Below are 11,052 nucleotides of genomic sequence, written 5' to 3' on the forward strand. Positions count from 1 at the left end.
GCTCCAGTTAGGTACATGCGATGGCTGGAGGCAGACACTCTCCTCCGCAATGGAGAGACGCCGACATCCCGAGCCCGAAGGCTTGCAAGGCGTGCTGTAGCCCCTGGTGTCGGGGACTGTGGGTTCTCTCTGCCGCTTACCCACTCCATCCACGGCAACGGTCGTCGGTCCCAGACCTCTACCTTGGAGATGCCAGGGGACTCCGGCGCCGTACGCCATAATCCAGAAGTGGATTATGACTTCTCAAGACCCCTCCCAGGCAACAGTATCAGGGTCCCTGCAAGCGGTTGACTGTGGGGGAGGCAGAACCAGACCCTCTTCTCTACCCGCGGCTCTCCGGCCTCTCTCCCAGGACCGTACTCTGGCCTCCAGCCGCCGCAGTCCCTGGGGTCGGGACACAGACGCCGAGTTAGAGGCCCCGCCGCTGCTGGTCCCTGCTTGGTCGGCGCGGTGACGGTGTCGCTGGCGGCGGCGGGGGCCTTCCTTTGGCTGCCCCGCCATTTAATCAGAGCTATTATCAGACTGGGCTTGCAGGATGGCGCCGGCCGAGCTTTACCCCCATTAGCACAGGGCAGGCTGGGGGCTGGGTCCCGAGGCCACCGCCGGTCCCGGCCAGCTGCAGTTTCTGGGGAGCTATGAGAAAGACAGGCCAGGCGGCTCCAGCCTTCTCTACCCCGTCACTCTCAGGCTGACATGTTATTAGAATTTTATTTTCTAGCTTCCTGTCTGACTCTGACCAACTCTGGGCCCTTGGAGCAAATCACTGAGCTTCTCTGAATTTCGGTTTCCTCATCTACAAAATTGGTCTGGATAGATACATAGCTCAGGATTGTAGAGATTAAATAAAATGAGGCATCTGAAGTGTAATGCCGGGGACCTGGCGTGCTAAATGGTGCTACTACTCCAAGTACACTAGAATCGTGTCTGTTTTTTTTTTTTTAAGCCCCCTTTTTAAGTAAAAAAAGAAGAGAAAGACCGTGGTCAAACGTTTCAAAGAGGTCCAGTGGTTAAGGATTTGCAGGGTTTCCCCACGACTGGCTGGGTTCAAGTTTTACCCCCAGCATCCACTGCCTGTGTAACTTTGGCCAAGTCATTTCCAAGGATGAGCACTAAAACTTCATCGGACTCTCGTGCACTGTTCACGAGTGTGCAGTAGAATACTGAGCAGAGTGGGTTCTCCGTGTGTCATTAGCAAAATGTTTATACAAACCACAAACATCAGACTTTTTTCCTCTAAGACGGAGTCTCACTCTGTCGCCGACTGTAGTGCAGTGGCACAACCTCTCGACTACCGCCTCCACCTCCCGGGTTCAAGCTATTCTCTTGCCTCAGCCTCCCGAGTAGCTGGGATTACAGGCGCACACCACCACGCCAGCCTAATTTTTGTATTTTTAATACAGATTGTGTTTCACCAAGTTAGCCAGGTGGTCTTGAACTAACCTCAAGTGATCCACCCACCTCAGCCTCCAAAAGTGCTGGAACTAGGCATGAGCCACCGAGCCCAGCCACCATCAGGCTTTTTAAAAGATCTACAAGCGGACAACTTGTCCCCTAATCCTAAAGTTTATTTACGTGGGAAAGGGGAGATCGCCCAGATTTAGGCTCAAGGGAAAAGGGGTGAGATTCATCAACAGCATCTTCTGACCCCCATTTTTCCCTTTGCATTTCCAGCCCAATGCCCTATTGATGTCCCACTTAAAGATAAAAGCCCAGCATTAAAAAGAATCATCATTATTTTCAGACATGTGAAAAGAAAGAAAAAGAAAGAAATGAATTAAGAAAAAACACTCAGGACAACCCCAGTATTGTCAGCATAGCTTCTAATCAGTAAAGTGTAATTAGCAAAGCAGGGCTAATTATTAAAGTGACTTTCTAAGTAGCGAATGTTTGTGAATGGTTGTTAAGTGGGATGTGCTGGGCACGGGGCCCAACCCTATGAACTGCCTGGGAATTCTTTTCATGCTCACTTGAGCCAGGACTGGCTCCAGCTCTCCAGTGTCCCCCAAAGCCTAGCCCTGTGTTTGGATTGACTCTCTCCCTGTGACATGTAAAGCAAATGACATATAATAACAAGCGCTTGTATGTGTCCGGAAGTACCCTAAGCACCTAATCCGTATTATCTCATCTCATCCTCCCCATTTTGTGGATGAGGAAACTAAAGCACAGAGAGGTCACGTAACTTACTGTAAACGACACAGCAAATGTGTGGCGGACTGAAAGTAATGTCTGCCTTTCTCCCAAGGCTCTTATGCTCCTACCCCCCAGCTCTATTAGTCCCTACTCTTCTGCACCCCGAAAATACTTTGAAACTAATGGCAACTCAACTACTCGAGAGGAAAACAGACAGAAAAAAAACTCAGAACATTCCTCTGCATCTAACAAGAGACCTAGGGGTGGAGGCTACAGTGCCTGGTAGGGCTGAGGGTATTTGCCAGTCAGAATGACTTCTTGTCATTTACCTTTGGGTCACTTCTTATGTTGTATAACTGTTAAATATATCACATAACTAACATTTGGTGAGACATAATATATATCAAAGCCTGTAGGAGGGGTTTTTATATAAATCATTTCATTTTCAAATAAATTTTATTTTATAATAAATACTCTACTTTGCAAGGATGATCCAATGAGCCACATATTTGTAAGTATTTAGAACAAAATTTATTAGAAATGACTATTGTTTATTCTTAAAATTCTGAAGAGATATATTTCTTAGGACAGTGATTTTTCAATGTGTGTTTCAAGGTCTATCTGAATCCAAAGCACCTTAGAATTTTGTGTATTTCTTGGCTCCACCCAGAGCCTCCTGGACTCTGTGCCCTAGGAGGTGAAGTGAAGAGTGGTGGGAATTTACATCGAACCAAGCACCCCTAAGAGGCTGCTGAACACTGGTCAGGTGCAGTGGTTCACACATGTAATCCCAGCACTTTGGGAGGTTGAGGCGGGCAGATCATCTGAGGTCAGGAGTTCAAGGCCAGCCTGGTCAGCATGGTGAAACCCCATCTTTACTAAAAATACAAAAAAATTAGCCAGGTGCTGTGGTGAGCACTTGTAACCCCAGCTACTTGGGAGGCTGAGGTAGGGGAATCACTTGAACAACCCAAGAGGTGGAGGCTGCAGTGAGCAGAGATTGTGTCACTACACTCCAGCCTGGGCAACAGAGCAAGACTCCATCTCAAAAAAAAAAAAAAAAAAAAAAGAGGCTGCTAAACTCTTAGTCTTTCTTACGGTACTGTAGTTTTCCTACTGGCCACATTTAGCTTTGTACTTGACTAGAGAAAAAGAGAAATAGGGACTTCCCATCTCTGCTGAGAAGCTTTTGGGATGACTTAGAAAATACCTCATTGAAACCTGTAGCTTTCATCCTTTCCCATCACACCATTAACCCAAAAGGGTGGCTTCTAGTTCTGATATGTCTGTTGTTTCTCTCAAGAATGGATACTGTAGGAGCATGAATGAGGCAGAAAAGCCACCAACAGCACTCCCCTCCCCGCCCCAATGCACACTCCACATAGAGTGCGCTGTTGAGGTGACTATCCTTAGCTTGTCTTGCTACAGAGCAGGGGCCAAGACATTTCAGAATGTTTGAAAAGACCAGAAGGGTCACTAAAATCCACCCCACCTCTCATCTTATGGATGAGGAAACTGCACACTGAAGCCAAGTCATGATGTGACAAGCCCAAAGTCACACTGTTGGTCAGATCTTTGAACCCGACTTCAAATTAATGCTTGACATAAGCCCTTCTACATGAGCTCTCCTTGGGAAAAGCAGAAAGCTCTCTCATCATCTAACTCTGGTCTCCCAATTTATGCAACTATACCTCTCCTGTGTGGTGGCCCACACATACTGGGCTTTTTAGTGATGCTCCTGAAGACGAAAAGCTGCTCTAAGAACTGAAACTGAATTTTGCACCGTGGTTTCATTTGATCTTGAAATTTGGTCTTTCATTGGATCTGAAACTGAATTTTGCACCGTGGTTTCATTTGATCTTGAAATTTGATCTTTCATTGGATCTGAAACTGAATTTTGCACCGTGGTTTCATTTGAGCAGGGAAGAAAATGTGGAGTGTTGTCCTTGTTTGCCTTCAGGGATTCAACTTCTAGAAGAGCTTCTTGTTATCTGGGTTGCACCAAAGCCATCTTTTGATTTTAAGTTTGACATTACTCCCCTGGGAATTCATTCTTTTGGAGGAGAGGAAATAGGGCAACATTTACATATGATCAGATAAAATGGAAGGTAAGTATTTGAAACGAACCTTTTAAGGAAGAGGGGTGAGTTGAAATATATCAATTAGGATTCTATATTATAAACAATGAGAAATTATTTTCAATCTGCTTTGGATAATAAAGTAAATTTGTTGCCCCATCCACTTAAATAGTTTAAAGAAAGCTTCAGGTGAAAGGTGATCCAAGGCTGAAAGGAAATGCTCTTTATTTCTCATCTCTGGTTTCTTGGAGTTGGTGCTATTTTTAGTCAGGCTTTTCTCTGGGGTGACAAGATGGCTTCAGCAGGTCTCATGGCCACATTTCTCCTTGTTTGTACCCATTAGAAAATAGTTCTCCCTCACAGAAGCCCATGCAGAAAAAGGAGTCCAAGAACTATCTCTTTACATCTTATTGATCCTGATTTGGGATCAAATCAGATCAGTGCCCACTTCTAGAATCTGGGGTGGAGGAAGCCTTCCAAAGCCACAGGACTGAGACCAGACAAGGGGTGGATTCATTTAGGAGAAATGAGATCACTATTGACAGTGGTCCTGGGGAGACCATCAATAGTGGTTCACTAGCACGTGCAAGGGAGGTGGGAAAGGCAGGAAGGAATGTCTTTATTCATTAGCGTAGTTAATTTCCAGCTTTTATAAAAAAGACTGGAGTAACAGATGCAAGGCAAATCCCCACATTGACCAAAAATGGCAGTTGGTGAGGATTTGCCACTGCAGATTCTGTCCTCCAAACCTTATTTCTTTCCAGAAAATTTTTTTAAATTTAAAATCCCTTTGCTAGCTGGAGAGAAATTAGGAGGTTGAGAATTAAAGCAAGGTTCTGGAGGTGGCAGGAAGATAAAATGTTCGTGCCAAAAAGGGATCTCAGAGATCATATAACTGGAGCGCAGTGGCTCACATCCATAATCGCAGCACTGTGGGAGGCTAAGGCGGGTGGATCACCTGAGGCTAGAAGTTCGAGACCAGCCTGGCCAACATGGCAAAACTCTGTCTTTACTAAAAATACATAAATTAGCAGGGTGTGGTGGCACACACATGTAATCCCAGCTACTTGGGAGGCTGAGGCAGGAAAACTGCTTGAACCCAGGAGGCAGAGGCTGCAGTGAGCTGACACCACGCCACTGTACTCCAGCTTAGGCATCAGAGCGAGACTCCATCGCAATAAATAAATAAGTGAAATGGAGATAATCTACTGTCAAAATCATTTTAGAAGAATCTGAGGCTCCAAAAGGTCACAGCCATATCCAACACTGAGAAACTCTGCATAAAAAGATTTTGTTTTTCTTTTCAGGAAACCTGGGCTGTGTTTCTCAGATGAGCCTCTGCAGAGCACAGGTTGCTTCAGATGTTGCCTGTTTCTGTATAGCTCAAAAGGTAAAATGGCTTTTACATTTTCAAATGGTTAGGAAAAGAATCCAAAGGAGACTAATATTTTGTGACATTTGAAAATTATATGAAATTCAAACATCAGTGTCCACGAATAAAATTTTATCAGAGGCATTGGCAAATCTTTTCTTTAAAGGGCCAGATAGTAAATATTTAGCTTTTGCAAGCCATATGATTTCTGTCAGTATTATCCGCCTCTGCCTCTGTAGCAGAAAAGCAGCCACAGACAAAATGTAAACAAATGAATACAGCTGTGTGCTGATAAAACTTAATTTGCCACATTAGAAATTTAAATGTAATACAACATTCAAATATTTCAAGGTAGTATTCTTCTTTTGATTATTTTCCAGCCATTTAAAAATGCAACATGTCTTGGCTAGTAACTTGCAGAAAAACGGATGAGTGGCCAGACTGGGCCTGCATGGAACACATGCTCTGCAGACTTCTGTTGTCTTGCTGCCTTGGCCCCACAGTGGCAAAGCTGAGTAGCGGTGACGGTGACCACATGGCATACGCAGCCTGAAATATTTACTAGTTGGCCTTTTGTAGAAAGTGTTTGCTGACTCTGACTCTAGAAGAGTTTTCTTAAACTTTAATTTACATGCAAAGCACCTGAAAATCTTGTTAAAATGCAGGCAAAGTCTGCGTCAGTCCAGAGATTCTGCGTTTCAACAAGGTCTCGGGTGATGTTGGAGTTGTTGGTCCCTGGACTGCACTGGAGGACTTTTCCTTTACTTTTCTTATATCCTCTTATCAAACGCCTCAGAGGAACTCTCTGGCTGCACTCCCACTTGTTGACTTAGAATCATTTTTGCAGGGGGATGAGAATCTGCATGTGAAATAAGTTCTCCTCCGATTCTTTGGAGAAGCATCGATCTAGATTCTTTAACAGAGATTCAACAAGAAATTCATTGAGGACTGGGTATTAGACAGCTAACCTTGGTGCTGATGGGATTTGGGCAACTTTTTGTTTGACAAATAATTAATAGCATAGAAAGCAAACCAATCCTTTCTATGAAGCTCCATTAAGCCCTTTTACTGTTTCCTTTCTCTTTCTTTCCTCCCCTTATTGTCTCCTTTCTTTGACGGATAATTATCTTGAATTTTTGATCCTTATTTCCAAGTGTGGAAAACTTCTGAAGAATTAACCTTTCAAAAACATACAACTCTTATATTAGAGCTAAGAAAGAGAGGAACGAAGGGGCCTTGAATGAACGTGGGGCTTGGGGTTTAAGGAATGTGAATCAAACTTTGGTTCCAGTTACAACAAGGAGCAGACAGCCAGAGAGCCCAGAAGGATGGAGAGTTGAGCAGCTGTGGAAATAGAACACTCATGCCCCTATTTGACTGAGGAATCTGCATTGTGACGTGTGATGTGCCAGATACTCTGTTCAAACCACATTGGTGACACTGTGGATCACGTGACTGGAAAAGCACTAACGTTTTCTTCTTTTTTTATGCTTGTTAATGACTGAAAGCCAGCTCTCTCATTGATCTGTGCGCTTGATAGTGTGAGCCGGACTGTAAGGACCATCTGCTTCTTACATGAGAGGAGGTGAGTGGAGGGAAATCTTTTATTTAGAAGCTACATAGAAGTTTAGGGCATGTTGAGGAATTACCAATCTACCATTAATCTAGGTTCTAGTTGCTTCAAATAGGGTCTTGATAGGCATTTTTATTTTCATTTAAATTAGCAGAATTTCTTTGGAAAGTAGAAAGTCAAGGAGATGAGATTTGATGATGACAATCTTTCTTTGGAAAGGGAGGACGATCTTTAATGTTCTCAACTAGTTAAACTCTTATTTAACTAAGTTACAGTGATAGCAAAAAAGTAATATTCTGCACACACACACACTCACACACTCACACACACTCACACACTCACACACACTCACACACACACACACTCTCACACACACACTCCCCTATCTTGTCAGGGCTTCAGGGCTGGGAATGGTGAGTACAGAGAACCTTCCATTCTTGACTTGATGCTTACCATAATGCAGCATGATTAGCCTTCTAGCTTAAAAGGCCTCAGAGTAAAAGAAACCTGAAAACGAAAATCCCCTTAGACCTCTTAGAATAAATTATGTGGATTTGCGAAGTACACAGACTGGCCCTCTTAAAAGGGAGATAACCAGTTTAACTATTGCTTTAGAAAGAGAATCCATGAGGCCAATTACAAGTCCTATTTTACGTTAGTGATTTTACACCAATAAATATAATCACCTTGAGTCCTTTGTGGGGTGTTGTTTTAAAAGAAAAACCAAACAAATTTGAAATCTGTTTACATTTCAAAGATAAAGTAGCAATGTGTGGTAAAGAGGCTGTCGGACTAGGAGTCAGAAAACTGGGATTCTCCCGGCTCCATCTGAGTGACCTGAGTGGGCCTGGGAGCCTTAGTCTTTTTCGTCTGTGAGAGGCAGAGGAAAATGTCTGTGCAGCCTACCTCGTGGTATTTTTTAAATTGATTGCAAAGTTCATGGTATTTTTGTGAGGCACAAATGAAACAACAGATATAAAGTTCCCCTTTGAAAATTACAGATGCTAACAAAAGATATTTTGGAAGATTACAATAGGTATATAGAGACTTTAACAGAATTTACATGATCATTTTGAATCAAAGCATGTTTTATTTTTCCCTTTCTCCTACTAGCCTCAGTTTTCTTGATATAAAAAATTATATATAATGTCAAAAAGGTATAGAGATAGATCTTTCTTGATGACTAATTATGGGTTCTGTAGTTGCCAGTGTCCAAGATGACCCCAGTGAACCCACTTCCTGGTATGCCATCCTTGTGCAGCCTCCTCACCCTGCATTATACCAGGATTGGTTTGTGTGACCAAAGCAACACAGTAGAGGTGATGGCATGTCACTTCCAGGATTAGGTTGTAAGATACCGACCGCACTTTTACCTCTCTCTCTCTCTCTCTCTCTGTCTCTCTCTCTTCTCTACCTCTAGGGGAAACAATCTGCCATATTATGAGCATCTCTATGCAGAGGCCCAAGTGGCTAGAAATGGAAGTCTCCTGCTAGTAACAGCTTAGAAGCAGATCCTACAGCCCAAGTCAAGCTTCTAGATGAGTCCAACTTGCCAGTCAGCTTGACTGCAACCTCATGAGAGGTCCTGAGCCAGAACCACCAGGCAAATTGTACACAGGTTCCTGACCCTAAGACACAGTATAAAATAATAAATCCTTATTATTTAAGCTGCTAAGTTTTGTTATAATTTGTTACACAGCAATAGATAACTTGCATAGGTTCTATCAGGGAAAGAAAATGGCAGAAATGAAGATGATAAGTTCTTTTGACCAGAAAGAACTTAACAAAGAAAGCCTGTTTGGCACATATTTTATTACTCATCAGCTCAGCTATGATAAAGATTTGAGAGGCAAAATGTCAATATATAGTAGTTTAAACTAACGTTTAAACATGTATATATGGTAGTTTAAACATGTGTTGAGGTTACTATTGCTCCTGATGAATCATAGCAAACAGTTGAGGCAACTGTGCAGCATGAGAAGTGGAATTCACTGGGGACCAACATATTTTCATGTTTTAGCTATGCTCTAGTCAGGAAAACAGAGCTCACACAGTAGCTCAATAGATGGAGTTTGACATGGGGATCCAGCCACAGAGATTGAAAAAGCCAAAAGCCAAATAGGGAATGGGGAGGCAATGCAGATTAGTAATAACAAGAAGCTTCTATCACTTCTATAACTGGAAAAATTAGGAGCTGAGCCACATGTCAGGGACTGGAATGACAATGAAAGCTATGAGGCCAGAGATAAACGCAGAGAAGCAGCCACTGCTGGAGATGCCACCTGAGTGGAGGGAGATGGGGAGAAATGCTTCCACAGGTGGCTCAATCTTCCACCAGGCTCCACCATTGGCCAGCCTAACCGGAATCCATTTATAAAGAGAACCTTGGAAATGTAATCTGCCAAATTTGCCCCCATGTGAAACAGAGCAGGAGAAGGGTAGGAAACGGATCAGAAGGCAAACAAAGGAATGACACTGTCCACCTGTTCTGCTACTCAGCATTTGTCCTCACATTCCTGCCTACATTTATTTCCCAAACATGCCTCCATCATTCATACAAATGATGACTCTTACCCTCCTTGAAAGGGAAACAAAGTCCCACCCCATCAGTCATTTCGAAGTCCATAACTACTCATTTCAAAGCGTAGAATCACCAGGTGATATACTCTATAGTCATTCTAAGGAATGTAACCACCTCTTCCATATGCCTCTTGCAGTCAACCTCATTCTCTCTAAGTCTTTGATTAATTGGGCAATATTATGACTGCCTTTGAATAAGAGTAGATCTATACCTCAGGACGTCTCTTAGGCAAAGTAGACAACAGAATATACTGCTTTATTTTTTTTTCCCACTGAGAGTTCCCTTCTTCATGCCTGTAAGGCCACCCTAGAGTGGAACATTAATGTCTCAACTGGAATTCCCCGTTGGAAACAGCTGATTGTGCAGATTTATATGTAGACCAGGCCCAGGCATTTTCTTCCTTCAGTGAATGGCCACAGAGAACTGTTCATGAGACCATCAAATGCACTGAAGGAGAAGTGATGATGCATAGAGAAAGTGCCCAGGTACCCTGAGATATCTACCTGTTCAAGCATAATACCTGAGCTTTCCAGACCTTCTCAAGTCTAAATCTACATGTACCATTCCCACTTAATGGTGGACTACTTTTGGACCCACAACAATTTATGGCTTCATGGGTTATACGACACTGCAGTTGAGCGTGAGTGGCTCTGTAGCATGGTCATTGATGTCCTAGACTTAAGGGTTCGGTCTCTTCCAGGACCTATTAGCAAGTAAGAAGCTATTCTCAAAAGGAAAAAAAAGTATCAGCAGAATAGAACTATGGCTATGTTCCAAGAGTTAGGGTCTGTATAGGAACCTTCTACTGTGGTTTGCCAAAGGGTTCACACATCAGCCTAACTTGCAACAGACACTAAGTATTATTTTATCTGCAAGTTCAGAAGATCTGAATTGCAGAGCAGCTTATGCTGCAGCTTGGACAAACTAAGGAGACTTCTGAAAACTGGCAGTCTTACAAGTAACTCCGTAAAAGACTTGAAGCATCACATTTAAATGGGGGGACCTACTGCCTTCATGATGTAAAGATGCCAACTAAGCATTTTTCCTGCCAACCAAGGTGAAGGAACTTGTCTTTCATTTTCACCATAATGTTCCACTACCTTTCACCGACATGTTCCTGAACATCTGAAAGTGGCAGGAATTATGAATTTTCATGGGACTTATCTTCCACCTGCTAGAATGTCTGTGTTTTACTAACACAGCTAAGACACTTACACTTATCTCACCAGGTCCAGTCAAGTTGGTGTTATCAATATCATGGAGCAGAAGGATGTTCTCTGGAGAGTCGAAATGATCAGGGACCTAGTGGACAATATTA

General features: G+C 43.1%; 1 long non-coding RNA gene across 1 annotated transcript; it reads left to right on the forward strand.

Moving 5' to 3' along the window:
- Positions 1-5,513: 5,513 nt before the first annotated feature.
- LOC144578217 (uncharacterized) lies at positions 5,514-8,794 on the forward strand. Its single transcript, XR_013523665.1, has 3 exons — positions 5,514-5,598; positions 7,089-7,165; positions 8,574-8,794. It is a non-coding gene; the product is annotated as an uncharacterized LOC144578217 (long non-coding RNA).
- The last annotated feature ends 2,258 nt before the right edge of the window (positions 8,795-11,052 follow it).

This window comes from Callithrix jacchus, chromosome 11, assembly GCF_049354715.1.
Source record: "Callithrix jacchus isolate 240 chromosome 11, calJac240_pri, whole genome shotgun sequence".
Lineage (NCBI taxonomy): Eukaryota > Metazoa > Chordata > Mammalia > Primates > Cebidae > Callithrix > Callithrix jacchus.